At 36.8% G+C, this 14,364-nt stretch overlaps 1 protein-coding gene across 1 annotated transcript in view; it reads right to left on the bottom strand.

Annotated features, from left to right (window-relative positions):
- LOC134528318 (uncharacterized) overlaps positions 1-14,364 on the bottom strand; it is a 706,112-nt gene that overhangs the window by 621,027 nt on the left and 70,721 nt on the right. Inside the window, exon 2 of the mRNA XM_063361847.1 lies at positions 59-267. The gene's annotated coding sequence lies outside the window, so the exon portion shown is untranslated. The remainder of the gene's footprint in view (positions 1-58; positions 268-14,364) is intronic.

Genomic DNA, 14,364 nt, shown 5'->3' with positions numbered 1-14,364 from the left:
AGGTGATTGAGGTGGGGGGGATGTAAATGTACACCAATCACGGCGACGAGATGCTCACCAGTCCAAGACGGCGCGCCGTCCCTCTCGGAGCGGCCCGTGCGCCTTGTCCGCCGCGCACACAACACAACACAACACTACACCACGCGCGCACGCACACACACACGCGAGCGAGTGACGACACACGAGCCCAGGTCTAGGCGCCGTAAGGGTCGCTGCTGCTCGGCTCCAAGCTCAGCCCCGGGGCTCAGCTTCCGGGCTCACGCGTGTCTGGAACAAACATACTTGTCGTCACGCGCCTAGCCAGCACGAACTGAGGGATATATATATATATATATATATATATATACATATATACATATACATATATGTCGTAGGGACCGGGAAAATTCGCGGATTAAATGACCTCTAGGATAGCCTCCATTATCCTCTGCATTTCCTCAAGTAAACACGCGTGTTCATTGGATACTAAATTGTGAGGCGTCTCCACTGGGTTAGCTTGTGATTCGACGCTTCTTTGGTCGATAGTCTCTCATCGGCCCGGAGAGCTCCAGTTAAACTGCGAGCCAATAGCAGAACAAGCAGAATTGTACACATGTTTGAATTTCAGCCTATCACGAAATGAATCCGCGAATTTTTCCGGTCTCTATATATGTGTGAGCGAGTATTTCAGTTATCGCCAGTGATGTGTAACATCTAACCTCGGTAACGAGAAAATTCACGTGTTCTCTCAAGTTGCAAAACGCACTTCCATCATGAAAATTGTACAGGAAATAATCGTAAACGTAGAATTCTTCCACATAATTCCGAGCGTGATAAATCTACGCAAATTATGTTTTCAGCTACTCATTTTCCACACCCCTGCCGCTAGAATTCGTTGCCGGAGCAGCTACGTAGACTACTGAATCAGTTGATTAGCAGTCCCAAAATTTCAACTACATTTAAAAAAAGCTCTAATAAAAGTTTTTTAAAAAAGACTTGAAGGAAAAAAATACTATACCCCGGCTTTGGACAAGTAATTTTTTTTTATTGAAATACTGCCTATTTTGTTAAAATTCACTAAACAGTTAAAACTATACATTTTCTCTCTAGTCTTGTGAAATTTGGTTCGCGCCATCGGTCACTGATGGTAGCACCGTGGTTTCACATTTCCGTTCCAAGAGACTTCCGTCGCATTCTCAAAATTACTCCTACCAAATGCCGTATACCGAGATCGAAGATGTTACACATCAAAAATAGCTTTATTTTTTTCTGGCACCAGCACCAATATCAAGCACTGTTATTGTTAAAGCTACGGGTTCAATGAATAACTAAGTAGACTTTAGGTGATGTCTTCGTACCATGTTGACTTTTTTTTTAATTTTCTCGTCATTACAGTTAGTTAAGGGCTATTTCTGTAAATTCAACAATATTCCTCTCTTGAATTTGTTGTTCTGTTAAAAATATATTTAAGAGATATCGGTGTAAAAAAAACCGCGCAAGAGAAAACAATTTCACACATTGCGGGACTTTTTAAAAAAACATTATACAACATTTAATAATTTAATCATCTAACCGACAAAACTAACCCCATTATATTCTGTCATGTCGTACATTTTCTATTGTAGTTTTTATATTCTCATCACTAGAGACCGGAAAAATTCGCGGATTTATTTCACGATATGCTAGAATCCAAATAACTGTACCTTTATATTGCTTCTGTGATTGGCTTGCAGTTTATCTGAAGGACTTTGAGCCAATGGAAAACCTTCAATCAAAAAAGTATCGAATCACAAGCGTCCCAGTTGACAGGTGTCACGAGTCAATAGCCAAATGAGCAGGTTGCATTTGCCTGAGTATGTAGTAGGTTGTGGAGTCTATCCTAGAGGTTAACGAAAGCGCGAATTTTTCCAGTCTCTACGTCATCACTTATGCACGAAATGACATTTTTATCCTCTTAAATAATAGAAATAACGAGAAAATGTAAAAAAAAAAAAGCTACAGCATGGTGCTGACACGTGTAGATGTTGTATGCCTATTTCTTTATATTTAGACTATTGAATCAGTTGATTAGCAGTCCGAAAATGTATAAACTATATAAGAACAGCGCTAATAAAAGCTTTAAAAAAGCTTGTGCAAGACCCCACGTTTATGCAGATATGCATGTTCTTCACGTTGACGATTGGACTATGGTTAGGAAGGACTATGTACTTTTCGCGAAACGATTTCCAGACCAGTTGTGCTTTTGTAAAATTGTCTGTGATTCGTGGTTGGTTATGTTTATTTCAAGAACATATTTACTGTCAGTACACCAATCATAACCACCCTTTGCGGAAGCAAACGCGTCTTGAATGGCCCGGTCAAATAGGCCAATGACTTATCTTGCAAGCGACAGCCAATCACAAGGATACGATCGCTAAGGCAGGCCTACCATATTTCATTCTAATGAACGATCAGATTATAACGCGAAAAATACATGCCCCTCAAGTAGAAGAAATACAGTGGTTAGGGGATTTTAATTCTAGCCTATCGTAAAATGTATCCATCTGCGAATTTTTATCTCTACGCATGGTAAAAAAAGAAAAACTCAGTTGGGCAAACACGCATTTTTTAAAGTTAGAGATCTTTCATACGTGGGGCATGATCCAACTATTTGAGCCAGATATAGGTACGTTCTCCTCTATACTGAATCCCGAAACAAAAGGGAAATTAGCAGGTGTTGGAAGATGAACAATTTATTCAGTTGATCTATATGTTTTTCTGCTCTGAACACACAGAGGCTACACAGCTGAATAATGTGCAAAAACACGTAATCCCTAGAGGCAGAGAAAACACGCCCGTACAGCGAGTGGCAATTAGTTATCTACCATCTCGGTTTTTGTTGCAACTTTTTGGAATGATTTCATCTTTTACAGAATTATTACAATAATATCGACACATCGAACGAGTTATACTGGTCTGCTTTATGCTTCCCTTTTTCAATTTGTAGCTGCAAATAAGACTTTTTTAATAGCTGTGATTTTTTTTTATCGTAATTAGTTCTGGTCATGTATCGGATAGTTATTTTCTTCATACGACATTATAAAACCTAAGTTTACTTAACAGAATAAAATACAAAATTAAGATATCCGTTTTAAATATACAAACCATTTTTTTGTTGGAATTAGCGCACGCGTTTTTTTTTGTGTGTTCTCTTATTATATCATTCTAAATTGTTATTTGAATAAAACAGATTCTGGAATTTCGTTACGCACAGAAAAAAGTTGCTATCGCGAAATAAATTAGTTATTTTTTTCCAGTTTCTAATAATCAAGTCGATACAATTTGTTCATTTTCTGTTAATATGTTTCACTTTCTTTTCCAAAAGCACATGATTATATTTTTTGACGTGACAACGTCTAATAAATTGATGAACGCCGGCTGCACGCACGAAAGTGTCCCGTTACGCACATTGTCCCACTTCGATATGTTTCATTACGCTCATTGTCTTTCGCGGAAACCAGGCACTCGTTAATACATATTTTCCTTTGTTTATCGCGAGGGGCGTTATTACTAATGAATTATAAATAAAATTTCGTGCCCGGGGCCACAATTAGGCTACATATAATTTTAAACACTGGAAGACATAAAAACGTAAAATATTCTACGAATTTTAATCTCGGCCCCAGCGCACCACGAGCGTCTTGGTTGGAGATTAAAGCCGAAATTCTATCTTAAACTTACTAATCCTTCTTTATTAACTGCAAGGGCATTTTTATTAATTTCTACGTTTAATTTCATGGCGAACAAACTTCGTCGTTAAATGTGTAATTGCGAAAAAGCGTAAAACATTCTCGACGAATTTGTAGTTAGTATAAACATGGCGTTCGACTAGCAGCCGACAATATATTTTAAATTTCCCGCCTACCACTATAAGAAATAAACAAGGCGGACTACATACGTTTTTAAAACTTCCACAACACAAAACAAAATTTTTATAAATATATATACAACGCATCGCTGACTACCAATCGAACGGTTGACGGATCAAATCCCCGCCGCCGCGAAACGTTCATTTTTGTACTTGTAAAAATAAATACGGCGCGCGCGACACTACAAAAGTAATAAACATATTTGAATTAATGAGTGCAAATAAAAGTAAAATATTAATTAAATTGTAGATTTTATTTCACTCCTTTGTATCCATACAAAATAGTGATAATTCAATAAAAATTATTCAATTTTATTCATAAAATTATGCAATCATTTCATCAATGTTTTGTTATGACGTCACGTTAAACTATCGTCCGTAAACCGACTTTACAGACAACCATTTTTTTTAAGTGCTTCTGATTGTGTTCAGCTTCTTCAATATGTATCAAACAACCTGTTATCCAAAGACAATAACAACTTAAATCTAAGTACAAGTGTCTGCATCCTAATTGTCACCAAATAGTAAAGGTAATTTTGTAAGCATCTAAACAACGACAATACCTGAGTGGATTGTGATAGTCCAAGCGTCTGATGATTCACACATTTCGGTCATATTTTTACCGTAAGTACTATTAACATTTCATTTAAAATAGGGATGGAACGGTCGAACCCTCGAATCATTGAATACCATAGAATTTTGTAAAATTTAAATAAAAAAAGAGGGCAGTCACAACCAACCGAACTGTAAGACACGCGGACTTAGACGCTGAAGTCAAGTACTTTTCCTTCAAAAAAAAAGATCTTAATTATTTATAGCAAAAATGTCGAAACGTATTTTTTTTCCAAATGAATGTAGTGTCATGAAACTTAACAATAGTCTGATCACAAACCAGCTGAAGCAGAAACCCATCGAATAAACTCCATTGTGCTCTACGTTAATGGCAGGAAGTATTTTTTTTACTTCCTTCTCTCGTCGCTTGCTACCTACTTTCTTCCCTCGCTGAGGAAAAAGTTTTAATTGGAGCTTGGTATTTGGAATATCTTTCTGCGCGCCCCGCAAATGGAAAGAACCACACTTCCTGCCAGTAACAACGTTTCCCTTCCGCCCAACACCCCTCACCCCTTGGTCTCCCTCACCGCCTCGATTTCGCATCACTTTCGAGCCAATTTCGCCTTAGCAACCTATGACTACATGGGAGGAATTTTTTTTTTTTTTTTTTTTAATTATTTCACACAGCCGTATTCATTATCCAAAAGACCCGTTCTCGCTCGCGATTTTCTTTTTCTTAGAATCTAGTTCACTAAACTTTATCTCATAATGTTAATAATAAAAGTTTTTTTTTTTCACGTTTATTTTTTGGTATGAACGAATTTTAGGAAGCGTGCAAAATATCGACCAACGGCGAATATGAAGTGACTAATGATTGTTCAAGTTCAAATATTGAAAAGAAAAAAACATGATTATATTATACGAGGTTTTTTTTTAAGTAGCTATCGTTTGAAATTCTGCCGCTGCAGCGCTGCGGTCGGCATTTGTACCTGCATTTGTTGGAAAGCCACAGACGCCATTACAGAAACATTTGAACGTATTTACGTTTGTTTGTGCGTATTTAAAATGCCTCCGCCAATTGAGAATCTCGCCGACTGTGAAATTCGCGCTGTGATTCATTTCCTTAGCGCTGAAGGCGTGAAAGCGGCTGAAATACGTCAGACCAGTGAAGTGTATGGAGAAAGCATTATGACCGATGGAATGGTACGGAAATAAGTTAGAGCTTTTAAAGATGGCCGCACAAATCTTCATGGCGAGGAACGAAGTGGGTGACCTTCTGTCATTACTGGAGTTTTGGTGCAGAAAGTTGACCCAAAAAGTGAACGAGAACACACGTTTTACGATTTCGTCGTAATCTGGTGAGTTTCACTCAAGTCTCAATGATTAGTAAATCAGGCGGCAGACTTCTATGAGTATTATGGGATTCAAAAACCTGTTGTACGATAAGAAAAGTGCCTTAATATTTTTGAAAATTATGTAAAAAGTAGATTAAGATAGACGTTTTCATGTAAAAATAAATTTGTAAAGAACATTTTTATTTTAAAATGGTGCTTGCCTAAAAATAAAAGCCTCGTACTTTTCAGTCAATTAGGCATATTCCGCTGCAAGTCAAAATTAAAGTTTCCGCCGGTCTAATGGCTTGCAGCAAACGTGTGTAAATATTTGTAATTGTAAAACTGTAACTGACAATAGACAGTCTGTATGCTAACTAATCTCAAGCTAATTGAAAGAAACACACACGAGAGTCGACCTTTTGTCTTCCGAAAGCAGCCCCGCCTTAAAACAACATCATGCGCCAAGTGAGAAATGGCTCATAAACATGCCTACGCGTTAATTTACTCCGGCAGTAAATAACTTTAAATCAAGTAAACCGTCTCGTTGCTCGATGGCAAGAAGATATTACCAGCCCGTGAATCACGCGTTCAGACCGACCGCTGGACCAGAAGCTTCAATTTGCATATGCATAAGCCAACAGTGCTCGCCTTGTGTGACGAGACTGAAATATTGACTGACGTGCTTAAAAAGACAGGGCCTATTTACAAATAATTTTTTTCAATGTGTGCGTTTCCTGGCGGTTCTGTTAACTAAGCTCTCGATAAGCTAAGCTTATTGAGACGTCTGTTTTCTAAAGTAAACCACTGTCAGATAACTACGCAGGTTCGCTGCGTTTGTTGCGCGTGGTGTAATGCAATGGTTCCTTCCTCGACGCATCATTAGACACATGCAAAAATGTGCGTTATTACCACGCTTTTATTAGGTTGACATGTATGTATGAACGAATGGACTACGTAATAAAATCTTTCCGTTCTATTTTTACCCACCTTTTGAACGTCCGAATGTGTTGAAATTTTGCATACATATAAAGATATTTTGATAACTTAAGACCTTAGTTAGGGGAGGGGGGGAATGTCAGAGGGTCAAAAAACCTATTTTCGAGCTATGGGTAATAACTATGCTTTTTGTGTATCCATGTGGTCAGAGCATGGTGGGAATTTGCCCTGGGGTCGAATGTGACCCTAGTTGGGGGGAGGGGGAAGTTTATTAAAGACCCGAAATTTTGAAAATTTAAATATCAATGGTTTTTTTTTTCAAATTGGAGAGTTTCCGATCAAAAATGTCGGGTCATGGTGGCACATGTGTCCGGGCATGCCCCTAAATTTTGAAAATTTTAAAAGTATATTCTTTTCGATTTAGAGTTTTCCCGAGGTCGTGTTATGATGGACAATATGCCCGGGCTTCGTCTTTATCCCCTCGGAAAGAGGGGCGGGGATAACCCTAAATTTAGAAATTTTCCAAAATATATTGTTTTGATTTAGAGTGTTTCCGAGGTCGGGTTATGGTGGGAAATGTGCCCGGGATTCTACTTTCTACCTTTTACCTACAATTCACAAATTTAGGTTATGCTTTCTTTAAATTACTTTTACAAAACCATAAACGTTTGTCAATTCAAATTCATTATAATTTTTAACTGGCAAGCTTAAATCATTGTTGTCTTGATTTTTAGTAATTAATTAATGTCTGCAGTTCTGTGGTAGTGCTGTAGTGCTAATGTGCTGTGGTAAACAATGAAGTACAAAATGGGCATGGACAAATGTTTATTTTGAGATTAAAAAATAATTAATTTATAATTTAAAAAACTAAAAAAAAAACGATTTTATCGGTGAATCAACTAAAAATAAAAAATTCAATTTAAAAATAGGGTTTTGTTCCAACAGCCGAATAATGCAACACAAATCTGTATAACTAAAAACGTGGGGTGCTGCTGTCTTCTTTCATTTTTGTAATAAATATATTCTAAAATTTTCGTAATGAAAATATCCTAAAATATTATTAGGGAAGCACGGGTACATCAGCTATTATATGTATATATTTATATATAATAACACTTTATATTTGTGAGTATGTATATGTATATATATACACATACACACAAATATAACGTGTTATTAAAATTTTAAGGTCTTTATCTAGAGCATTATAATTTCGAAACAATTACGCCTATAAAAACCTTAATTTATTAATGGTAAAAGGGCCCATAGCATTTATAAGTCCATCATTCTGAGTCCCGCTTTATCAACCACGCAAGAACGCAAGAAGCAACATGCTTAGCAAATATACATTTTAAAAGTTCCTGTTTATAAACAACGGAAGACGCAATAACTCAACGCAAGTAATGGTGACCTTCCAACTTACTTGCGTTTTCCTTGCGTTTCTGGAGGTCTTATTTGAAGAGAAGTGTTCCGAAAAAATTTTAAGACGCAGACGTTATGCGTATAGAAGCTCGGGATGTTCTTTTCATTACATATACATCCCGTTTACACAATGTAAGAAAATAATACCTTTTAATCAAGTTATTGACAATTTAGTTTGTTTTCATGATAATTATAAATTTTTAACATACACTCGGGAAAGAAATTTTGTTTTCTACGGTTTTACAATTTTAAGTTACGGGGTTGGTGACATCTTGCAAATCGCGTGCTTTATAAACGACTCTCATTTTCTTGCGTTGGTTGCGTGTTGCGCTGTTGCTTCGTTGCGTTCCTTGCGTAGTTTAATAAACCACAGCCTAAGAACTCATTTCTATAAACAACACAATATAGGAAACCACCCTCGAAAGTTGCACGTCCGTCGTACAAGGCGAGACAGAAGGTCGCGGTCGGAGCGGTCTCGACGCGGGCTACAATCGATCATTATCGCGATAGGTCGACAGGCGATGAGCGCGCGGCGCCACGCACTCTGTGTGGCCGTCAGTCATTCGTTACAAACGGTGACAGGCGTTAACAGGCTAGGGCGTAATCGGGGAAGGAAATCCGCAATGACCCGGGTGAAGGACCAAAAAAAAAGGAGGGGGAAAATCGTGCTGGCCGGACAAGGATTCGAACCCGCACTGTACCTATGGAATGCGAGCCCAACTCGCTCCATTAGTCAAAAGACTAATGATCATGACCGGTTCTTTGAATCAACGCGCGGAGCCAAAATCGCCATCACATTCCGCCAACACAATGTCAAATTCACTTAATGTGAATGTGTCATGATAGTACCAAGACGCACACACACGCACACACACACTCACCACATTATTAATTATTCTGATATATTAAAAACTGTGCACGAAATAAAATAAAGTATATGTATTTATAGAACCAAAGGAAAAAAAATAATACAAAAAAATCCAGTTTGTTTTATGGAATTTATTTAGAACCAGATAATTAATACGAGCTTTAGGCACACAAACATATCAAAATTCGAACCGAAAACGTTAAGTACGTGGGAAGTATTGTGTAATTAATTTAGAATATAGCAAAGACAAAAAAAAACATTTTCAAAACGAAAATAATTATTTAAACAAAGTACTTACCAATAATTGTATAAACTATATTAAAATAGAATATACCTATATGCGTATCTATTTTAATTATATCTAGAGACCTGTAAAATTCGCTATTTCAAATCCCTAAAGGATAGACTCCATGATCCTCTATGCACTCGTGCAAATTACATCTACTCATTGGTTACCGACTCGTAACACCTGTTGACTGGAATAATCGTGCTTCACTAATTCTTCTGTTAAAGATTTTTCATTGGCCCAGAGTCCTTCTGAAAAACTGAGGACCAATCACTGAAGCAAAATAATGTCAAAAGTATTTGGACTCTATCCTATCGCGAAATGAATCCGCGAATTTTACAGGTCTCTAAATATATCTTTCGATTACATGATATTTACAAGGCGAAGGGTCTTTAGACCCCGGCGTGACCTTTCAGGACGGCGTGTAGCCATCACTAATTGCCATTTCAGCTTCGTGATTGGCGAGCGCCAAATCCGCTCTGGCGCGACACCTGACACCATCCAGGTCACAGCGGTGATTTCAACGGCGCGCTTTTTATTGGAACAGAGCACAGACGGGTCATGTGGTATCGCATTTGGCATACCTATAAAACATACTTTTCTCTCGAAGCTTTGAAAATATTTTAAATTAAAAAAAAAAATTAATTTCGATCATAAAAATTAAATAAATCCACGCAACCCTGTAGCGACATGCAACTTCTGTTTTCCTGAGTTTGAAACAAAACAGAGTTACGCAAAAATTTTTGTCCTGATTTAGAAAATTTGAAGAAAATAAAAAATCTCCCTACAACGAGTAACTCACGCCATCTGCGGCGTGAACGCGCCGATATTTATAAATAAATACGGTTCGTTACTGAAAATCTATACTGAGCATTCTGCTGTCACGTCTGGCAACAATTAGCATTTGAGAAACAGTAAACGTAACTACTATTTGCGAAAAAAACTTCTTTAAAGCTCGCTTAAGGGTGTATTCAGTAGCATTAGTGATCGGAAAATGACATTACGAGGTTGATTTTATGTCAGATAATTCTATAGAGGCAAGCAGTACGAAGAAAAGCTGTATAATCACAACAACAAAAATCAGGCGGGTAGTAAGTCGGGGGCTACCAAAGTAAAGTATTCGTGAAACATCTATCTTCGGCCAACTAAACCAAAAATATCGCATATGCTTATTTAGGTTCACAACAGAAACCACCGCTATCTAGGCTTCTCGACGTGAACTGATTCGTCGCGTGTTTCGTCGCCCGACATTACAAAAGATAAAGATTCCCATTTGCCAAATAATAGTTTGTAATAACACAAGAAATATATTGTAACTTTGTACAACACATGGCTACGGTTATTTTTGCATACATAAAAAACGTTTTCCGCAATAATAGATACTATTTCTTATATGAAAATTGGTGCATAACTATATATTTTAATTGATGTTTCATTCAAGCATAGTTTGTTTACCATTGAAAAATAAAATATTGAATAATTTGAATTTTTGTTTTATTATGCTTATTAATGTGCGCAGGTAATACTGGAAAGATATTCATGGAAGGGTTTGCTCATAACTTTTAACCATCGGAGGTAATGGGACCAGCACAAAGCATAAATTCCCGGGCAAGAATCCTAACCCAGTGTTGCTGCGAGCAATATTTTGTACTGAAACAGTTGTTTTCACGTAAATGTACAAATGTAGAAATATGTGTAATTTTACATGAATGTTTCTGTTCCATTTAAAAAAATAAAGTACAGTGTAAACGGGATTGGTGAAGAGCCGGGGGGGGGGGGGGGGGACGCGTGGAGTTGGGGGGGGGGGGGGGGAGGAGTTACGGCTAATTCGCTTATCACTGTCAACCTTCCTGTTACGTGCTGTCGTCCTTATCTCTTCCCTTGTCGCCGAGCACTAGTCGTTTTAAAGCAGACAGCTTCGGTGTCGCTAACTATTTCCGAAAGACAACCGTAATTCGTACCTAAATGAAGGGGTAGTCTCCACGCCATTATGATTTTTTTTCCCTCAACATTACTATTAGTTAAGGTCTATATCTGTAAATTCAACTCTATAGCTCTCTTACATTTGTTGTTCTGTCACAAATATCATCAACAGAAATTTACTAAGTGTGATATAATTAACAATTTCAAACACTTGCGAGACTTTTTATATTCATTATATAAAACTTAGTAATCAGTGTACATATATGTTCGTGACAAACGACAAATGCAAGATAGGTATACAGTTAAAATAGCTCTTTACTATCATTAATTACGTGAAAATAAAATAAAAATCAACGTAGCGTGTGGGATCCCTCCTTTAAGGGGTAGTCTACTTCATTACTTTGAATCTATATTTGTAATTACTTCCCGGTTACAAATGTTACAATTAAGTGTTGATAACTATAACGTTTTTTTTTTTGTGTTTCGGTACTAGCATGAATTACAAACTGGCAGCATTAAAACGTGTTCTATAAATAGTTTTATGTACACGTTTTCGTAAATAACTTTATTTTAAGGATATTGATAATTAAATTAAAATTATCTTTTTCTCAAACAGTAGAAAACTAAGGTTATACGTTTTGACGTGATAACGCCTTACAAATCGATGAACGCCGGCTGCACGCACGAAAAATTGTCACGTTCCGCCTGAGCCGAGGGTGCAAGAACCGGCCAACCACCGCGCGAGAAAATCTTCTACAATATCAAACAGGTTAAGGCGGGCTTTTTGACTAGTTGTTCGTGATTATATTTAAACAAATTATTTAATTTAAATTTGCAAAAACTTTAAATAATATTTGAAAATTAAAAAGTATGCAATTTTTCATCAATGTTTTCTTATGACGTTATCACGGAAAATCATCGTCCGTAAACCGACTTTACCGACAACCCCCTTTAAAAAAAATAAAAACAGAAGTTTTATTAATTTGCATGTGATATCTCAAACACAAAAAGAATGCCATATACAGACGTTTGATTTAAAACCGCATACCATACAGCTACATGCCCTTTGTTCATACTAAAATTGAATATATATATATATTTACGTTTATGTAACCAACTAAATAATTACTTAATAAATTTATAAAACCACATTGTGAATTTATTTAGAATCATGAACTAAAACACACATTTATAGAAGCACTAGTCGTTAAGGGAAAGTATTTGATCCTCATTTCTAATGAATTACCAAAAACGCTGACACAACTGACTTGTATTTATAAAACAGAAGCCTAAATACCAACTTCCATACTTCTAACTTCAAAAATGACAAAACTTACATACAAACTTTCATCCCCTATTTAACCATCTTAGGGGATGAATTTTTCAAAAATCCTTTTCTTAATGCTCACCTACGTTTATACAAGGAACTCCTGTGCACAATTTCACGCTTCTAGACCCGCCGGTTTGAGTTGTCTGTCAGTCAGTGTTAAAGAATCTTATTAAGTAGATAATAAATCAGGATACTTACTACCCCCTTGAAGACGACGTCACCGTGAAAATAATGATAAAGCCCTATTCCAGCGAACGAGCCCGCATGGCGAATGACTACTACATCGAGCACGTGATCTCGCAACTGCGTGTACGTGCGCGGCTGTCTTTTCTCTCCCTCCCCTCCCCCCCCCTCCTCCTTAAGCAATCACACAAGGCTGCAAGATAAATGTATGCTAATGAATCATCGTGCTCGTTTGCTTGTGTGCAGTCAATATCGCCGAGCTGGCGGGCGGCCACGTTTAGGATAGGTATTCGTTGTCTGATCAACAGGAAGAGTGACTGCGACGCGACGCAGGAGTTGTGTCGCAGTCGGTATCTGCGCGTGTTCCTGCGAAAATGGATCCTTGAGAAAAAAGGGGGGGGGGAAATAGATATATTCGCTTAGTATTTCAGCATGCTAGTACTAAATCCTTTCAAACAAAAAAAAAACTAAAATGATTTAAATATAGTATTAATTTATATGTAAAAAACTGGCTGTACCCGGTATGTAAAACAAAGAAAAGAGCAAGCATATATATATATATATATATATCCATATTTCTCCGTATCACTCAATCCTTTCTCTATATCTCAATCCATCTCCCTATCTACATATCACTCGCTCTAACTCTTTATGTATCTGTATATCTCACGCTCTATCTCTCTATACATTTCTATCTGTCTATGTATATATCTTCATATCTATATCTTTATCTTTACAAAACAGATGACAAACACACGAACATTCATTTATAGGCTACATAAATTTTTACCTATCTATTTTTATCTAGCTTTTTAGCTGTCACGGGTGTGACATATGTAAATAAAACACACGGGTATTCGAATGCAACTTTATGAATCGGTGAAAAAACTTTCGGAGATTCAATATTTTGAACGAACGAACATTTAAACTTGGGGGTTTATATAAATAGACTAAAACCGCGGATTTTTTCCGAAAAGTTAAGTATTCGTTCTTAACTGATGCAGCCTTAAACAAAGGTTCATTTCGTATAAAGGATGCATTTAGTGAGAAACTAGTGGTTTAAGTATGTCTGAATTATTTCGAAACTACAATTTTTTAAATTAAATTTAATTTAGGGACTTTTCAACGAATAATTCACGTGAAATATACAAATGGTTCTTGGTAATTTCAGATAGCTGAATGTTCGTAGAAACTACTACGTATTTCAACTTCCGAATTCTGTTTTTCAGTACAAACATGGTAAACGCACACTTGGAAGAAATAAATGTGTTTTCGCGTGAGTCATAAAAAGTTATTGAATTTTTTTTTTTGCTTATTTACCAAAATTATTCTTGGGGGTTAAATGTTCAAAGCAGGTGAGCGTGGGAAATTTTTAATCATGCAAACGTAGTTGTGCCAATAATTAAACTTTTACCATGGGAAGAAAAAAATTATCTTCTGAATCAAGATTATTTATGAAAATATCCCCTTATAAAGTCTTGCTAGTGCTCGCAACTCAACTAAAAAAAAAGGGGCTACAAGCTAGTTCCAGTGCCTTGCAAATAAAGGCGATTGGACTATTATTGATGCATGTATCGGTGTGGTCCTTAGGCGCTTCCGCGTATCTGGCCAAATTACATCAACAACAATAATTAAAACAGGGAA

The sequence above is a fragment of the Bacillus rossius genome, chromosome 1 (assembly GCF_032445375.1).
Source record: "Bacillus rossius redtenbacheri isolate Brsri chromosome 1, Brsri_v3, whole genome shotgun sequence".
In the NCBI taxonomy this organism is placed as follows: domain Eukaryota; kingdom Metazoa; phylum Arthropoda; class Insecta; order Phasmatodea; family Bacillidae; genus Bacillus; species Bacillus rossius.
Note: the sequence above shows the minus strand (reverse complement) of the source record. Positions and strands in the feature narration are given on the sequence as shown.